This window comes from Marmota monax, unplaced genomic scaffold (genome assembly GCF_021218885.2).
Source record: "Marmota monax isolate L192 unplaced genomic scaffold, Marmota_monax_Labrador192_F-V1.1 WCK01_AAM20220418_F8-fsc00006, whole genome shotgun sequence".
Classification (NCBI taxonomy): domain Eukaryota; kingdom Metazoa; phylum Chordata; class Mammalia; order Rodentia; family Sciuridae; genus Marmota; species Marmota monax.
In genome coordinates, this window is record NW_026693712.1 from 8,477,841 (window position 1) to 8,494,088 (window position 16,248).

The 16,248-nt window shown below is 37.7% G+C and overlaps 1 long non-coding RNA gene across 2 annotated transcripts in view; it reads right to left on the reverse strand.

The window, feature by feature from the left end:
* Positions 1 to 16,248, reverse strand: part of LOC124103546 (uncharacterized) — an 81,964-nt gene that overhangs the window by 12,228 nt on the left and 53,488 nt on the right. The window contains exons 2-4 of one of the 2 annotated variants that reach the window (XR_006855216.2): positions 14,649 to 14,689; positions 6,808 to 6,943; positions 6,152 to 6,255 (exon numbers count right to left, since the gene is read on the reverse strand). This is a non-coding gene — a long non-coding RNA (uncharacterized LOC124103546). The remainder of the gene's footprint in view (positions 1 to 6,151; positions 6,256 to 6,807; positions 6,944 to 14,648; positions 14,690 to 16,248) is intronic. The other variant, XR_009228286.1, reaches the window with a different exon arrangement.

The following is a 16,248-nucleotide window of genomic DNA, read 5'->3' on the forward strand; positions in this document are numbered from 1 at the left end:
ATGTCCAATGGACAGAAGCCACTTTTTCTAACACTCATATCCACAGCTTTTTGGAAAACACTCTTATTCCCAGGTAACATCCCCTTTCAGAGGGATGTTATCTTTTGCTGGATGGGAAAAGGTAACCCAATATGGATCAACTTTTATGCCTCAGCTCTAAACTGGCTGGAGGGAGAACTGAGAGCAAATTAAAAGATACATGGAAAATTCTTTTCTAGCCTAATAAAAATATGTTCAACTCAGGTTTTCTAAGACCCTAACCCTTCTGTCAGCCTGTTGTCCCCTACCCACTAAAACACAGCCAAGGGTTCTTTGTCTCCTCCTAATCCAGAGCTTGTCATAGAGGAAGGAACAGTTGTGACTGACTTTTACATTTTCTTTAAGGAAAAGCTACAAATTCAGTAGCAGTGCTCATTCTTCCAGCTACCATAAAAAATGTCAGGGGATCGTGGGAAGAGATGGAAGTTATTCTCTACCAAAATGTGTGGTCATCGAGAATTGCTCTTTACTTTCCTGTACTAAAGACCCCAAGATGTTCAAACTCCATTATCAATTGTTGAGATATGTGAAGTTTCTTGTCTCAGTGGGAAATTTTGGCCCTATGATGCCTGTGTAACTCTACTCCAGCTATTCAAGCCTAGGGTGGTGTACACTTCAAAACTATGATGAAACAGGGGAAAGACTAAGAATCCAGTTCCAGGGGTATATTCTTTAATCAGTTTTAAATTTATGGGGTTTTTTTTTCTATAAGAACAGCATTCTAATGACCAATTTAAATAGGATTTCCTCAGACATAAAGTGGAGCAAACTTGCTTTCCTTAATCTTCATCCACAAGAAGTCAAAGCCAGCGCTAGAAACAAACTTACCTTTTTCCCTCTAAGCCCCAGTGCTTGGGGCACTCTAAACTTCCCCCCAAATACAACAAAGACATCATTCTCCTTTTAGTGGAGAAAATATATTTGAGAAGAACAAAACTGCTTATTATTTGAAACCAAACCCATCTTCAGAAGAATGTTAATGTGAGAATTTTGCTGGGTTTGCCAGAGTGAAGGAGGACTGTACCCAGAAGAAACCTCCCTGAAGAAAATGAAGTTGGGTTGCTTCAGTCATAGTATCTCATCCTGGAACCTTTATTTTTCATAGGTTTAATTATTCTGTTACTTGTCTAGTACTGTTTAGACTGTTCAGAAGCTTAAGAGTATACTTGAAGGTGTCAAGATGTCATCTGCAGCCCTTTCATTTCCTCAAGAATGTAGCAAACCTGGTAATCACGGGAAAATGTATTGTTGAAATTTGTCTTAGTCTTAAGCTTCTCCTCAGGTGGACTTGCTTTCTTTACATTGATTTCATACCTAAACTGGTTTTCTCCTGGAAGATCTGGCCAATGACTGGGCTTGTTCTTCTGAGTTTCAATGTCCCCTTTGTCCAATGAGGCAAGTCTGATTTCTAGGGGATCTGAGCTCTGCACAGCAGCAGTCTTGGTTCCGTGCCATGATCTTTTTGCCTCTTCACTCTTTATAATGGATGAAGGCACTGCAACAAACACTTCTATTTCTTAAGTGCTCTTTGGCAGGTCCTATAGAAGGAACTAGGGTGACTTATTTACAGGGTTCTCTTCTGACAGTCTCCCCTAAGAAGAAGAATCTTTTTTAGGTAGAAGATCTCCAATCTTGCATTCCCTATTTGACATACTTTAGCTCAGGTCACCTGAGGTTTTATGGTCCTTTCTCTCTTAAATTGGCGATAGATTCTTATCCTGTTTACTCTCCTCTTTATCCTGAGACCATGAGGTATGAGAAGAAATTTAGGACAATGACTATGTCCATCCATCCTTCTTAACACAGAGAAAAGGATTCGGGAAGTGAGCTACGCAGGCCAGATACTGAATTTTTCTTCTGATATCCTCCCTTAAGGGTTTTCTTCAAGGAGATATGAGGCCCCATCCATGAAGTCTGCCTTTGCAATATGCATACCCAAAGAGGAAAAGTGTACTGGGAATATGTAGGACCAAGTGAGGAGTTAAAGCCCAAAGAGAAAAGAGGACTAGTTGAGGAATAAGATACAGTAATTGAGTAGTCTTTAGGGGTATAGGAGGAAAAATCAGGAGGTAGTGTGACAGGGCACAAGAACAATGTTGAATGCAGTTCTGATGGAAGAAAGGCACCCAGAATGGACAGTGAAAACAAGAAAAGTAAGATGGTTCACTCTAGTAGGTGATTAGAGACCAGAGTGAATCACAACTCAGTGAAACCCAAAGATGAGAATGAGAACAGCATTTTCCCCAGATCCTCCTACAACAGAATGTCTGCTTCCATAGTTTTGCTCAAGATCCTTGGAGAGGCTGGGGATGTGGCTCAAGCGGTAGCGCGCTCGCCTGGCATGCGTGCGGCCCGGGTTCGATCCTCAGCACCACATAAGATCCTTGGAAATGGATCTTGTTCTAACTGCTCTGGAAAGCTACCCTCAAGAGAGCTTGTGTAGGTGCCTATAAAAGACAAGGTAAAAAGGGCATCCAGGAGAGAGTGGGGATGGTTTTGCCTTGAGGTCTGACAATGTACGTTTCTACACCTTCCTGACTTCATGATACTCCAATTATCCCTCCACTCCAGGCTTCCTTTCATAATTCACTCCCCCCTGTGGGTCTCCTTTTTATGCCATCCCCTAGGCTGCTATGAGATCCTGGAATTCTAAGGAGCAAGCCTGGAAGTGTGATATGAGGGGAATTTGTAGAGATTAAATCATCATTTCTGAAGAGAAAGTTGGTCTAGGGCCATTTTGATGCTTTTCAGGAAAGCTCTTATTAGGGAAACAACGAATGGGTTGAAGAAAGTAACAGGGATCTTTCAGGAGTCTCTGTAGAATGTTCAACTAGGAAAAGACCATTTTGAAATTTGTCCCTGAGAACCTCCCAGGAATTAGCACTTACTATCAGAAAGTTAATGACAATAGTAAGGCTAACATATGTATAAGGCTGTTTCATTAGAAAAGGATTCCATGCACAGTAGATTATCACAACAGAGGGTAGCAAGCCAGATGATGCTCTTTCAAAGGATGAGTCTGAAAATTAGGGAAGTTAAGTTGTACAAAGTCAAGACCCACAATTTGCCTCCACGATAACCTATGCTTCTACTAAATCTCACACCACCACCTCACTGGCAAGAGCCACTGCCCATCTCCATCAGGATTGAAGAATTCCCTTGAGAATGAGAAGTGTCCCCATTTCTGGTTTACTTCCTGAAGGCCTCCCCTCAAAGGGCCGGGTTTTTTGAGGATTAACTTTAGGAACTGATACCCTCAGCAATTCTGTAACTGAGACCTTATAAAGAGAAACATATGATTATCTCTGGGACAGCCCTGGATTGAATAGTGAAATCTTTGAAAGCTCTCACTTTGTTTCTCTTCCTGCCACTGAAAGGAAAAAAAAAAAATGAGAGGTGGAACCCATTTCTCACTCTCTCCAATCTAAGCAAGCAGCAGACATCCAGTATTAACAATGTGACATTCTATGTCGATTTGGGTTATATTTCTTCCATTATTCACTTTTAAAGTTGATATATTTCCTACCAATTCTTTGTATACTCAAAGAACGGTTTACTGTTTACAGTCCTCAACTGTTATTCAAATGGTAGTCCCTCTACTGTAAAGGACCTAGAATCCCATATCATCAGGAATATGTATGTTCCACTCTGTTTAATTCTATACCAGGAGTGGGCTTTCAGAGGCTCAGCATTGCTCTCCAGGTTAAACCTAATAAGGAGAGGCTTGTCCCAGAGACATCTATGATGGTAAGGCAGCTGCTGAGCATTGAAGGCAAACTCTCCTTAGGTTTTCTGAGTTCTCTTTATAAAACCAATTCATGGCCCATGAATCACAATATTTGAGATTTTACTCTGGATCTTCTTACCACAACTAAGCAGATGATCTGTGAACTTTGAATAAAAACCTTTGTCCCCGCCCTATCTTTTTCCCAAACAACTTATTCTCCTAAAGGATGTCCTGATCTCTCCTGAGGAATTCTCCTTCCTGCTATCTCTCTATTCTAATAATTACTTTAGAATAAAGGGAATAAAAAAAACTGAACTGAGGGTTCCCTTACCTGATCAATGTTTCTCTTTTTTTTTCCAGCTACTGAGAAATACGTTCACCAGTGAATGCAGTAACAAGACAGAAAGATGACTCCAATTCCACACAAAAGATAAAAGGTGGAATCAATGTCCCAGGGCTCACTGAAATGCAGAAGCAATCAGCCAAAGGTCTCCATTATCTGAAGCTTACTGCTGCTTCAGGCAGATTTGCACAGAGAATACCCACTCCGTTCTAGAGTTCCAGACCCACACCACATAGCTAAGAAACAGACTTCTTGAGTATAGGAGGAAGGGACAAAAAGAGGAAATTAAAACTAAAGCCCTGACCCTCATCACCCCAGCAAATCCTACCACCCTTTAAGTCCCTTAGATCCCTCTTTCTCGAATTCTTCCATTTTCTACTTACAACTTTTTAGCGCATCATATGTACATGCACATACATATATGCATGCAAATTTATCATTATTTCCTCCTTGGAGGTATAAGCTTTGACCCTGCCATGCCCAGAGCCTTTTGGAGATCTAAAGATCTAAAGATGTCCCAGGAATTTTCAGTAATTCCTAGGCACTGTGTTTTAAAATTGTTCTTAAGAATTATTATTCAGACATAGAAATTATAGAAATTGAAAATATGTTTAGGATATATCATGACTAATTTTCATACAATAATAGACTCTAAAATTTGTAAGATGCAAAAAATCAGATTTTTTTCCCCAGGACATAGAATCTTCCCTAGAAGAAGTGAGCTTCCAGTCATTCCCTTTGATCACCTCTCCTGTTGTGCTCCAAGATAACCATTTTGGAGGATTCTAACAATATTTTGAGGGATTTTAATTTTTCTAGGCATACTTCTATGCCTTTTGTATTAATTCATTTAATCTTCACAACAATCCTGTAAGTATTATCCCAATATTACATATGAGGAAACCAGGGGACATAGGATTCATGTTATTTAGCAAGGTCATGCTGCCAGTAAACAATTGGGATTCAACCCAGAAGTTCTAAATCCAGAGTTATATTCTTTAAATACCAAACTGTGCTGTGTAAAAATATCATGGCAGGCTGGATTAACAGTCCAAATCTACATATTTGGATGTGTTGAAGAGCAAGCACTTACTTAGCAATTTGCATGTTTTGAACATGCCCTTTCAATTGTTATCCTGTTGCTTGGGGTTCAGTGCACAGCAGGAAGGAAGGCTTGAGTTTCTGAGAGGAGAGACCTGCCCATTAGTCACAACTGTCTAGAGTAGAATTTGACCGCATAACAGATAGAAAATAACAGAGCATTATTTTCTTCTCCATTTCACAAAGGTTAGGAGAAAACTGAAGCCAGAAGTTTATATAAGTAACATTTCCTTATTTTCAGCTGGTATGGCTCAACATTCTGCATGCAGTTCATGCTTAACTTGTACAACATTCTAATTGGTCAGTATTTCTATCCTGATGTTCAGATGCAACTTTGCCTTTCAGACTCCTTGAGGGACTCTGGGTTCTTGACTGCACTCATGCAGGTTACAGGAGAATTCTCATGATCCACATAGATGCTATGGAAGGTTAAAAAGAGAATTAAAGAGATAAGCTAGGCAGAGGGCAAACAGATGTGCCAGGAATCAAACCCAGAGCCTCAGGCATACACTCTGGCACTGAGATACACCCCCAACACCCTAATTTTTTTTATAAGAGACAGGATCTCACTGCATTGCTCAGGCCAGTGTTGACTTGTGATCCCATTGCCCCAGGCTCCCAAGTGTTGGGACTACAAGTACCCACCACCTGCCTGGCTTTTACAGGTGACAATTCTTAAAAGATCCTTAAAAGCAATTCATATCACTTTCTACCACATTCCATTGGCTCAAATAAATCTTATGGTCAGGTTTGAAATGTATAGGGTACAAAGTCCCTTAGTGAGGAGCCTATTGTGGCAGACTTTATGACAGTTCTCAATTATCCCACCTCTTGATAGTCCCCACTTACGCAGTTCCCTTGAGCATGGATAGATCTATTTCTGACCAATGTCCTATGGCAACTTCTGTAACTTTATTATATAAGACTATATCTTCTCTTACTTTTAGATCCTCTTCCTTGCTGATTCTGATGAAGCATTCTACAGCACTGAAGATCTGCACCATGGAAAGGGTGCCACATCTCTGGGAACTGAGCATGGCTTCAGCTGACAAATGGGAAAAATATTCAAGAAAATTAATTCTGTCAATAATCTCAAAAGGCTTAGGAAGCAGATCCTTTTCCAGTTGAACATTCAAATTAGACCCTAACCCCAGGTGTCAACTTCATTATAGCCTGTGAGAATCATCCAAACAAAGGAATTAGATGACTTATACTTGAACTTCTTATCCATAGTTTGTGGTTATTTGCTATACAGCAATAATTAATTCACACATATTCGAGGGTCATGGTATGAAAGTATAGAAACTATTTTTGGAAAATAATTTAATCTACACAATCCACATTTCTGGAGGTTCACAAATAATCTCCCCATCCCCTTCCTTTAGCATATAAAATATTCTCACCCACTCTGTAAGAGCCAAAATTTCTATTATCTTGGTATAATGATTGGAGTCCAGGACCTCAGACTAGTTTCTACATAAGTTTTAAATGTACTTTTTCTTAATCTAGAAACCTGTGAATTAAAAAATTACGTTATCTGCCTGCACATCCAACATTCAGTGAAGGAACAGAAATAGGATAACTACTATGAACTTACCTGTTTGGAAAAAGAATGGGAGTCTATGGTTATCTCTTACAACGATGACACTGATGAACAATTTTTGTTGTGCCCCTTATCTGTTTCCTCCTCCTGAATCCGAGCTGGCTCTGTGGCTTAGTTAAACAGTGGAAAGCTGTAGAAGAAATTTTGTGCTAGTTCCTGCCCCAAGTATTAAAGGGCCTGACAGCTTCTAATTTTGCACTTCTAGGATGCAGCCACCACAGAAGAACTATGATTATCCTGAAGCTGCAGTACTTTTAGGAAGGCTGAATCATACCCTTGGAAATGCCACACAGAGGAGAACCAAAGTGCTCCAAATAACAGCCCTACACAAAATCCCTGCCTATAGCAAGGACTAACTGTCATGTCTTGGACATTCCAAATCAGTTGAACCTCCAGTGAGTCATCCTGGACATTCCAAATCAGTTAAGTCTTCAAATAACTGCTTCATACCATATATAGAATGATTCCAGTGAAGTCAGGTAACCCACAGATTTATGATAAAGGGTTGTGGCTGACTGAAGCCACAAATTATGGGTGACTGATACCAACCACTGACCAAAATTAAAATCCTTACAAGATGTTTGTTTGCTCATAATATAATAAAATTTAAAGAATATAACATATGTAATATTCTCTTTAGAAAATCAGTTCTCTGGGCTGGAGTTGTGGCTCAGTGGTAGAGCACTTGCCTAGCATGTGTGAGGCACTGGGTTCAATCCTCAGCAACACATATAAATAAATAAATAATAAAGATCCATCAACAACTAAAATATATATATATATATATATAAAAGAAAATCAGTTCTCTGGATCTCACAATTAGTTAACAGGAGATGCAAGGAAAAAGAACTAGGTTAAATAACATTAAACACACCAGTGAGCAAGACAAGTAGCACAGACCCTAAGCAAATGGCCTAGTGACACGTGTCTGTATGCAGGGGCACTGAGGTTGGGGGAGACCCACAGCAGAAGCAGAAGCAACATTGGTGTCAACTGTGGCCACAATCCTGAGGAGCAAAGAAAGCTTCCAGGGACCTGGATGGTAGGCTCACTTTCTGTCCATATTGGACCTTATTCCTATGTGTCTGCATAAATATTAATTGTCTAGCATGAACCCAGGACAGGTACTATGAGGAATGACTCAGTAAATTTTATCAATAGATTATTTCAATAACACAAACATTTCAAAAAAGCATGTCAAGGTGCTATGATTTGGATATGATTTGAATGTCTCCAAAGAGTTCATGTATTGAGATTTCATCTCTATCATGTGCTACTAATCTGACTATGGTATTTAGAGATGAAGCTTTGGGGAGGTGATCAGAATTACATAAGGTCAATAGGGTGGATTCATCATCATTGAATCCCAATAGCTTTATAAGAAGAGAGAGATAAATAGATGGCCAAGTAAGAGAAAGCTGTATTCCTGGTGGCTCCATGGTTCAAGATTAAGGCAGCAGGATCTTGGGATTGGAGTATGGCAGAGCTACTGTAGGGTAACTGAAACCCAGATCTATCAGTTTGCAGCTAGGACTCTGTAGGCCAGTCTGAGCCTAACAATCCTATGGAAAGTCAGAAGTGGGTACTGACTGGGCTGGCTACAATTAATCAGAAGTTTGAAAGAGGGAGTGATGGCATCTTGCTCTCAGCTCAGTCTAGCACCCTCTGGGTTCCAGGGGCCCACTCCACCCAGCACTACCTGGGACCCAGCACCAGCCTGGTCCCCAACTCCCTCCCCCATCTGGCATCCACCGATCCCCTCATCCCACCAGGTCCAGCATCAACCCAGCACCCAATGGGGCCCTCTGGCTTTCCAGTCCCCAGTCTCCCAACCCCTCCATAGCTCCCAACTCAGCCCATAACTTGCAGCTATGCAGCTGGCCCTCAGGTCTTAGCACTTGGTCTTGATGTGCCAGATACAGAACAGCTCTCATGACCAGCAGCACAGGTCCTGGTGCTCAGCCCTCAGGACTGCCTGGGAGAGAAGTGTGCGAGCAGGAATTTTAAAGGGCTGGGGCAGGAGAGATTTGAGTTTAGAGACTAATTAGAGACCAGGAATTGTGGGGTCCTCAGGCAAAGTAAAAGGCTAAGAACAGGCTCTTCTATCACAAGAGTGGAACCCAAAGGAGATTCCTGGGGTACAGTCTTTCAATGTGGACTTGCAATTATGGGGCCTTAGAAGTGCACAGACAGAAAGTCTCCAGAGAATTGGCACACAGTGAAGAAACTGCCCCACCTGACTATGCCCCACCTCCAGGAGTTCTCCAAGACTAACACTTCCACTTACTGACCTGAGGGTGGAGCTACCATCAAACTCCAGACAACCCCAGATGAGAAGGGAAGCTGAGAAACTTTTGAATGCCAATGAAAACAATTGTTTGATTTTTCATTGAGCTCCTCTTTTTTTTTCCTTGTTTTTTTTTCTCTCTCTCACTTCTCTACAATTTTTGAAACCAAGTATTTTTATGCATAAGTTTATTAAGGATTAGGATGTCTGTTAATACATTACAGTTTTTTGTATATTCTTTTATTTTGACTTTTTTCTTTTTCTTTTTAATTTTTGCTATATATAAATTTTTTTCTCACTTATCTTTTCCTGGGATTCTCTCTCTATTTTCTCCTACTGACAGCCAACCTCTATTAATTCTTCTTTTCCTCTTCCTATAATTTTTTACTTCTATCTTTTCTCCTCCTTCCTTAAAAATATCACATTCTGTTTTCTGTTCTCTCTTTGTCCACCATTTCAAATACTGAACCCTTTTGCAAACCTACTATTTATATCATAGACAATGAATAAACTCATAATTTCTATTTATTGCAACAAATCTGTAGACATTTTAGAAGGAGCTATTTGGTTGAAGGCTACAAATTGTTTGCATTGGGTGCTTTTAATATTGGTCTCCATCTTAAAGGTGAGGTACTGGAAACATTCAGGGACACAATAAGTCTATGAGATAGAAACTGTACACTTTATATGTACATTGCTAGATGAGAAGGCACACAAACAACGTGGAAAAAAAGGGAACAAAACACCCCAAACAAACTAAGATACTCCAATAATAGAATCCATTGAAAACACAGTAAAAGAAATGTCAGAGAAGACATTTAGATGTAAAGAATGATGTAAGAAGTAAAATCAGAGATAAATTTCAGGAGCTAAAAGATCACTTCAACAAAGAGAGATTCAGAAAAGAGATCAAGAAGAAACCCTCCAAATAAGGGAATCAATAAACCAAATTAAAAATTCAATGGAAAGTATCACTAATATATTAAACCACTTGGAAGACAGAACCTCAGGCAAAGAAGACAAAATATATAATCTTGAAAATAAAGTTGAACACACAGAGAAGATGGTAAGACCATGAACAGAACATGAAAAGACAAAATTTAAGATTATTGGGACAGATGAAGGCCCAGAGATACAAACCAAAGGAATACACAATCTTTTCCATTAAATAATATCAGAAAATTTCCCATGCCTAAAGAATGAAATTAAAAATCAAATAAAAAAGGCTTATAAAACTCCAGAGGTACAAAATTACAACAAACACACACCAAGGCACATTATAATAAAATGCCTAACAGATAGAATAAGCATAGAATTTTAAAGACTATAAGAGAAAAATATCAGATTATATTTAAAGAAAACCAGTTTAGTTCTCAGCTGATTTCTCAACCCAGTCACTCAAAACTAGGAGGTCCTGGAATAACATCTACCAAGCTCTGAAATAAAATGCATGTCAACTGAGAATTTTATATCCAGCAAAATTAAGCTTCAGATTTGAAGATGAAATAAAAACCTTAAACAATAAACAAAAGTTAAAAGAATTCACAAGTAGAAAGCCTGTATTAAAGAACATGCTAAACAAAAAATGAAAATCAGCAAAGGGAGTAACTACACTAAGGGAATAGTAAATCAAAGGAGAAACTAAATTAAATTAAAAGCCAGAAATAAACCAAAATGATCAAAATACAAATCACATCTCAATAATAAGCTTGAATGCTAATGGCAATCAAAAGACATAGACTGGAAAATTTAAAAATAAGACCAGTAATAAGACCAATAATATGCTATCTCCAAGAGACTCACCTCATAGGCAAAGAAATCTGCAGACTAAATTTGAAAGAATGGAAAAAAACATATCACTTACATGGATCACAAAAACAAGCAGGTGTTTCCATCCTCATATCAGATAAAGTAGACTTCAAGCAAAAGCTAATCAGAAGGGATAAATAAAGGCATTTCATTCTGCTTAAGAAAATTATACATCAGAAAGACATAACAATTATATATATATATATATATATATATATATATATATATATATATATATGCTTCAAACAATGGAGCATCTGTGTACATTAAACAAACCCTTCTCAATTTTAAGAATCAAATAGACCACAGTACAATAATACTGGTTGACTCTAACACACCTCTCACAACTGAATAGGTCTTTCAAACAAAAACTAAACAAACAAAAAAAACTATAGAACTAAATAATACAATCAATAATTTAGACTTAACAGACATATATAGAATATTTCATCCATCAATGAGCAAATACACTTTCTTTACAGGAGCACACAGATTGTTACCTAAAATAATCCATATCTTCTGCCAAAAAGCAACTCTTCACAAATACAAAAAAAAAATAGAGATAAAATACCCCGCATTCTACCAAATCATAATGGAATGAAATTAGAAATCAAAGGAAAAATAGATGGTACTCTAACACCTGGAGACTATATAATACAGTATTGAATAATGAATGGATAGCAAAAGAAATCAAGGATAAAATAATAAACTTCTTAGAGGTAAATGAAAACACCAATACAATATATCAAAGTCTCTGGAACACTATGAAGGTAGTGTGAAGAAGAAAGTTTATTGCATTGAGCTCATTCACTAAAAAATAGAAAGTCAAAAAGTAACTAACATTACAGCTCAAACACTAAAAAAAGAAGACCAAATCAACACCAAATGCAGTAGAAGACAGAAATAATTAAAATCAGACCTAAAATCAATGAAATTGAAACAAAAGAAACAATTCCAAGAAAATGACAAAACAAAAAGTTGTGTTTTTTAATAAATAAATAAAATTGATAAATTCTTAGCCATGCTAATTATGAGAAACAGAAGGAAAACTCAAATTACTCAAATACATGATGAAAAAAGAAATATCATAATGGACACTACTGAAATACAGAAGATAATCAAACTATTTTGAAAATTTATACTCTAATAAAAGAGAAATCTTGAATATATTGACAAATTTCTAGAGATATATGACCTACCCAAACTGAATCAGGAAGACATACACAATTTAAACAGACCAATTTCAAGCAATGAAATAGAATATGGCATCAAAAGCCTACCAATAAAAAAAAAAAGCCAAGGACCAGATGAATTCTCAACCAAATTCTACAAGACCTTCAAAGTACAATTAACATCAATATTCTTTAAATTATTCCATGAAATGGAAAAGAGGAAAGCCTTGCAAACTCATTTTAAGGCTAGTAACTCTGAGACCAATACCAGACAAAGACACATCAAGGAAAGAAAACTTCAGGCCAATATCCCTGATGAGCATATATGCAAAAATTCTTATTAAAATTCTGGCAAATTGGGATGTGCTGGGGTTTAAGTGTGCAGAGTTTAGCTCCCTCAGGCCTGACTTTTTGCAAGAGCTGTGGCTGTGATTTAGGTCAGCTGAGGCAAACCTCAGCTAGGAGGAGGAAAAGTTCTCTTCCCCTTATCGCAAGTCACAAGTTCTGCATGGTTTGGCCAAGAGGAAGAAGCTTCCTGCATACTTATCCTGGGAACAGTACATTCTGAAGAAACAAATGCATCCTCAGAGGAGTAGATAATGTCTACAAAGAACTTTAGGAGGGTACTTATCAAACAAACAGGAACAATTTGAATCTAGCTCTATGTATCCGCTGAGGCATGATATTTGGACAATGTGGGTAAAGTGTTATTGAAGAATTGCTTGCTTTGTTAAGAAGAAGTGTATAAAAGAAACTTGCAAATAAACTTCAGCATGCAGTTGCGATTGCTGCCTTGGCTCTGCATCCCCTGTGTCCCGGTTATTTCGTGACCCTTACCCAGGGACCCGAACGCTATAGACGTTCACAGGGATGGGGTTGTGGCTAAGTGGTAGAACTCTTGCCTAGCATGTGTGAGGCACTGGGTTTGATCCTCAACACAATAAATAAATAAATAAATAAATAAATAAATAAATAAGTTAGTTTTAAAAAATTCTGGCAAATCACATACAAAAACATATTAAAAAGATAGTGTATGACAATCAAGTGGTGCTTATCCCAGGGACACAGAATTGGTTCAATATGCAGAAATCAATAAACATAATTTATCACAATAATAGAAAAAATACCATGATCATCTCAATAGATGCAGAAAAAGCATTTGACAAAAGATAGCACTTCTTCAAGTTCAAAACACTAGAAAAACTAGGAATAGAGGAACATACCTCAAATTGTAAAAGTTATGTATGCTAAACCCAAGGCCAACATCATTTTAAGTGGAGAAAAATTGAAAGCATTCCCTCTAAAACCTGGAAAAAGACAAGGATGCCCCCTTTCACCACTTCTATTCAACGTCACTCTTGAAACTTCAGCCAGAACAATTAGATAAATGAAAGAAATTAAAGGGATACAAATAGGAAAAGAACTCAAACCATCACTATTTGCTGATTACATGATTTTATATTTAGAATATTCAAAAAAATTCCACCAGAAAACTTCTAGAACTTATAAATGAATTCATTAAAGTAGCAAGATATAAAATCAACATCCATAAATCAAGCATGTTTCTATACATTAGTGATGAATCCACTAAAAGAGAAATTAGAAAAACTACCCCACTCACAACAGCCTCAAAAAATAAAATACTTAGAAATCAATCTAACAAAAGAGATCTCAAAAAAGACCTCTACAATAAAACTACAGAACACTACAAAAAGAAATTGAAGAAGATCTTAGAAGATGGAAAGATGTCCCATGTTCTTGGCTAGGCAGTATTAATATTGTCAAAATGGCCATACCTCCAAAAGCACTATGCAGACTTAATGCAATTCTATTAAGATCGCAATGACATTATTCATAGAACTAGAAAAGGCAATCATGAAATTCACTTGGAAAAATAAGACACCCATATAATCAAAGCAATCCTTAGCAAGAAGAATGAAGCAGGAGGCATCATAATACCAGGCCTTAAGCTATATCACAGAGCCGCCTTAACAAAAATGGCATGGTATTGGCACCAAAACAGAAACGGAGAACAATGGTACAGAATAGAAGACACAGAGAAAAACCCACACAAATACAATTAACTGAAGCTAGAAAAAGGCACCAAAAACATACATTAGAGAAAAGATAGCCTCTTCAACAAGTGCTAGGAAAACTGGAAATCTATATGTAACAAAATAAAGTTAAACCCCTATCTCTCACCCTGCATGAAATTCAACTCAAAGTGAAGTTGAATTTCAACTTAAATTTTAACTCAAAGACTTAAACACTAGAACAGAGACTCTGTGCCTAATAGAAGAAAAGTAGTCCCAGATCTTCACTATTTTGGCTTAGGAACTGACTTCCTTAACAAGACTCCTAAAGGGCAAGAAATAAAATCAAAAATTAATAAAAGGGATGAATTCAAACTAATAACTGTTTTCTCAGCAAAGGAACAATCAAGAGCATAAAGAGAGTCTACAGAATGGGAGAAAATCTTTCCTGCCACAACACACAACTAAATCAATCAGGGTCACTCCAAGTGAATTTGGGTTGGCAGAAAATAATTACACACAAACAGAAAATACCTTTTTCTTTGGGTTCTGTGATGGCTCTCCACCTTAGGGATCTGTTGGAAAGAGAAAGAGCATGCCTCAAATCCTGGTTTTATTGAAGGAGGGTGTTCCAAAGAACATTCTATCCATATAAGGCAGAGGAGTAATATTACAAGGGGTAGCCCACTCCCATTGGTTAACACCCACTCCCAAAGTGTTTCTCCTCTGCTGATTGGAGATGGGGATCCACCTGCTTTCCCTTCAGGGAAGCCCGTCTCCACATTTTCATCGCTCAAAGCTAGGGGGTGCTCAGTTCCTCTGTGGCAACTCCCAACACTTTCCCACATGCACCTTAGATAAAGCATTAATCTCCAGGATATATAAAAAACTTAAAAAAAAATTTACCACTAAAAAAACAAATAACTCAATCAATAAATGGCTAAGGAACTCAACAATTCACAAAGGAAGAAATATGATAGTTCAACAAGTATATGAAAAAATGTTCACCATCTCTAGCAATTTGAGAAATGCATATCAAAACTACTCTAAGATTTTCTCTCACTCCAGTCAGAACAGCAATTATCAAGAACACAAGCAATAATAAATGTTGGTAAGGGGGAAAGGTACACTCACACATTGTTGGTGAGACTGCAAATTGGTGAACCACTCTGGATATTAGTATGGAGATTCCTCAGGAGGTTTGGCATGGAGCTACCATTTGACTCAATTATCCTACTCCATGGTATATACCCAAAGGATTTAAAATCAGCATACTATAGTGACATAGCCACATCAATGTTTAAACAGCTCAATTCACAATAGCTTAAACTATGGAACCAACATAGGTGTCCTTCAACAGATGAATGGATAAAGAAAATGTGGCATATATACACAATAAAATGTTACTCAGACTTAAAGAAGAATGGTATGATGTCATTTGCCAGTGAATGGATGGAAATGGAGGGTATCATGCTAAGCAAAATAAGCTGATACCAAAAAAACAAAAGTCAGATATTTTCTTTGATATGCAGATGCTAACACACAAGAGGAAGAGGGAAAGGATAAAAGTTCAGTGGATTGGACAAAGGGCAATGAAGAGAAGGGAGAAGGATAGAAATGGGAAAGACAGTAGAATGAATAAGACATAAGTTTCCTATGTTCCTATAGGAATACATGACCGATGAAACTCCACAACTGCACATTTAGAGACTATCATGCTAAGTAAAATAAACCAATCCCAAAAAACCAAATGTTGATATTTTCTCTGATATATGGATGCTTACTCACAATAAGGGGAGGCGGGGAAGAATAGATGTTCAGTGGATTAAACAAAGGGGAATGAAGGAAAGGGAAAAGGGATAGGAATAGGAAAAAATAGTGGAATTAATGTGCAATTTGTTTCCTATGTACATTGTTAGAGTCTGTAAACAAGTCAGGATGGCTCCTGGAAAATGTTAGAGTCTGTAAACAAGTCTGGATGGCGCCTGGCAAAATGCCAGAAGGAGTGGTTTGTGAAGTAACGCCAGCGAGCCATTAAGTGTGGAGATTTCTTATTGGTTCAGTGCTGTATCGAGTTTATGTTAATTAGATAAGCTGTGTGGAATGTATAAATACTGCTCTTATCCTACAATAA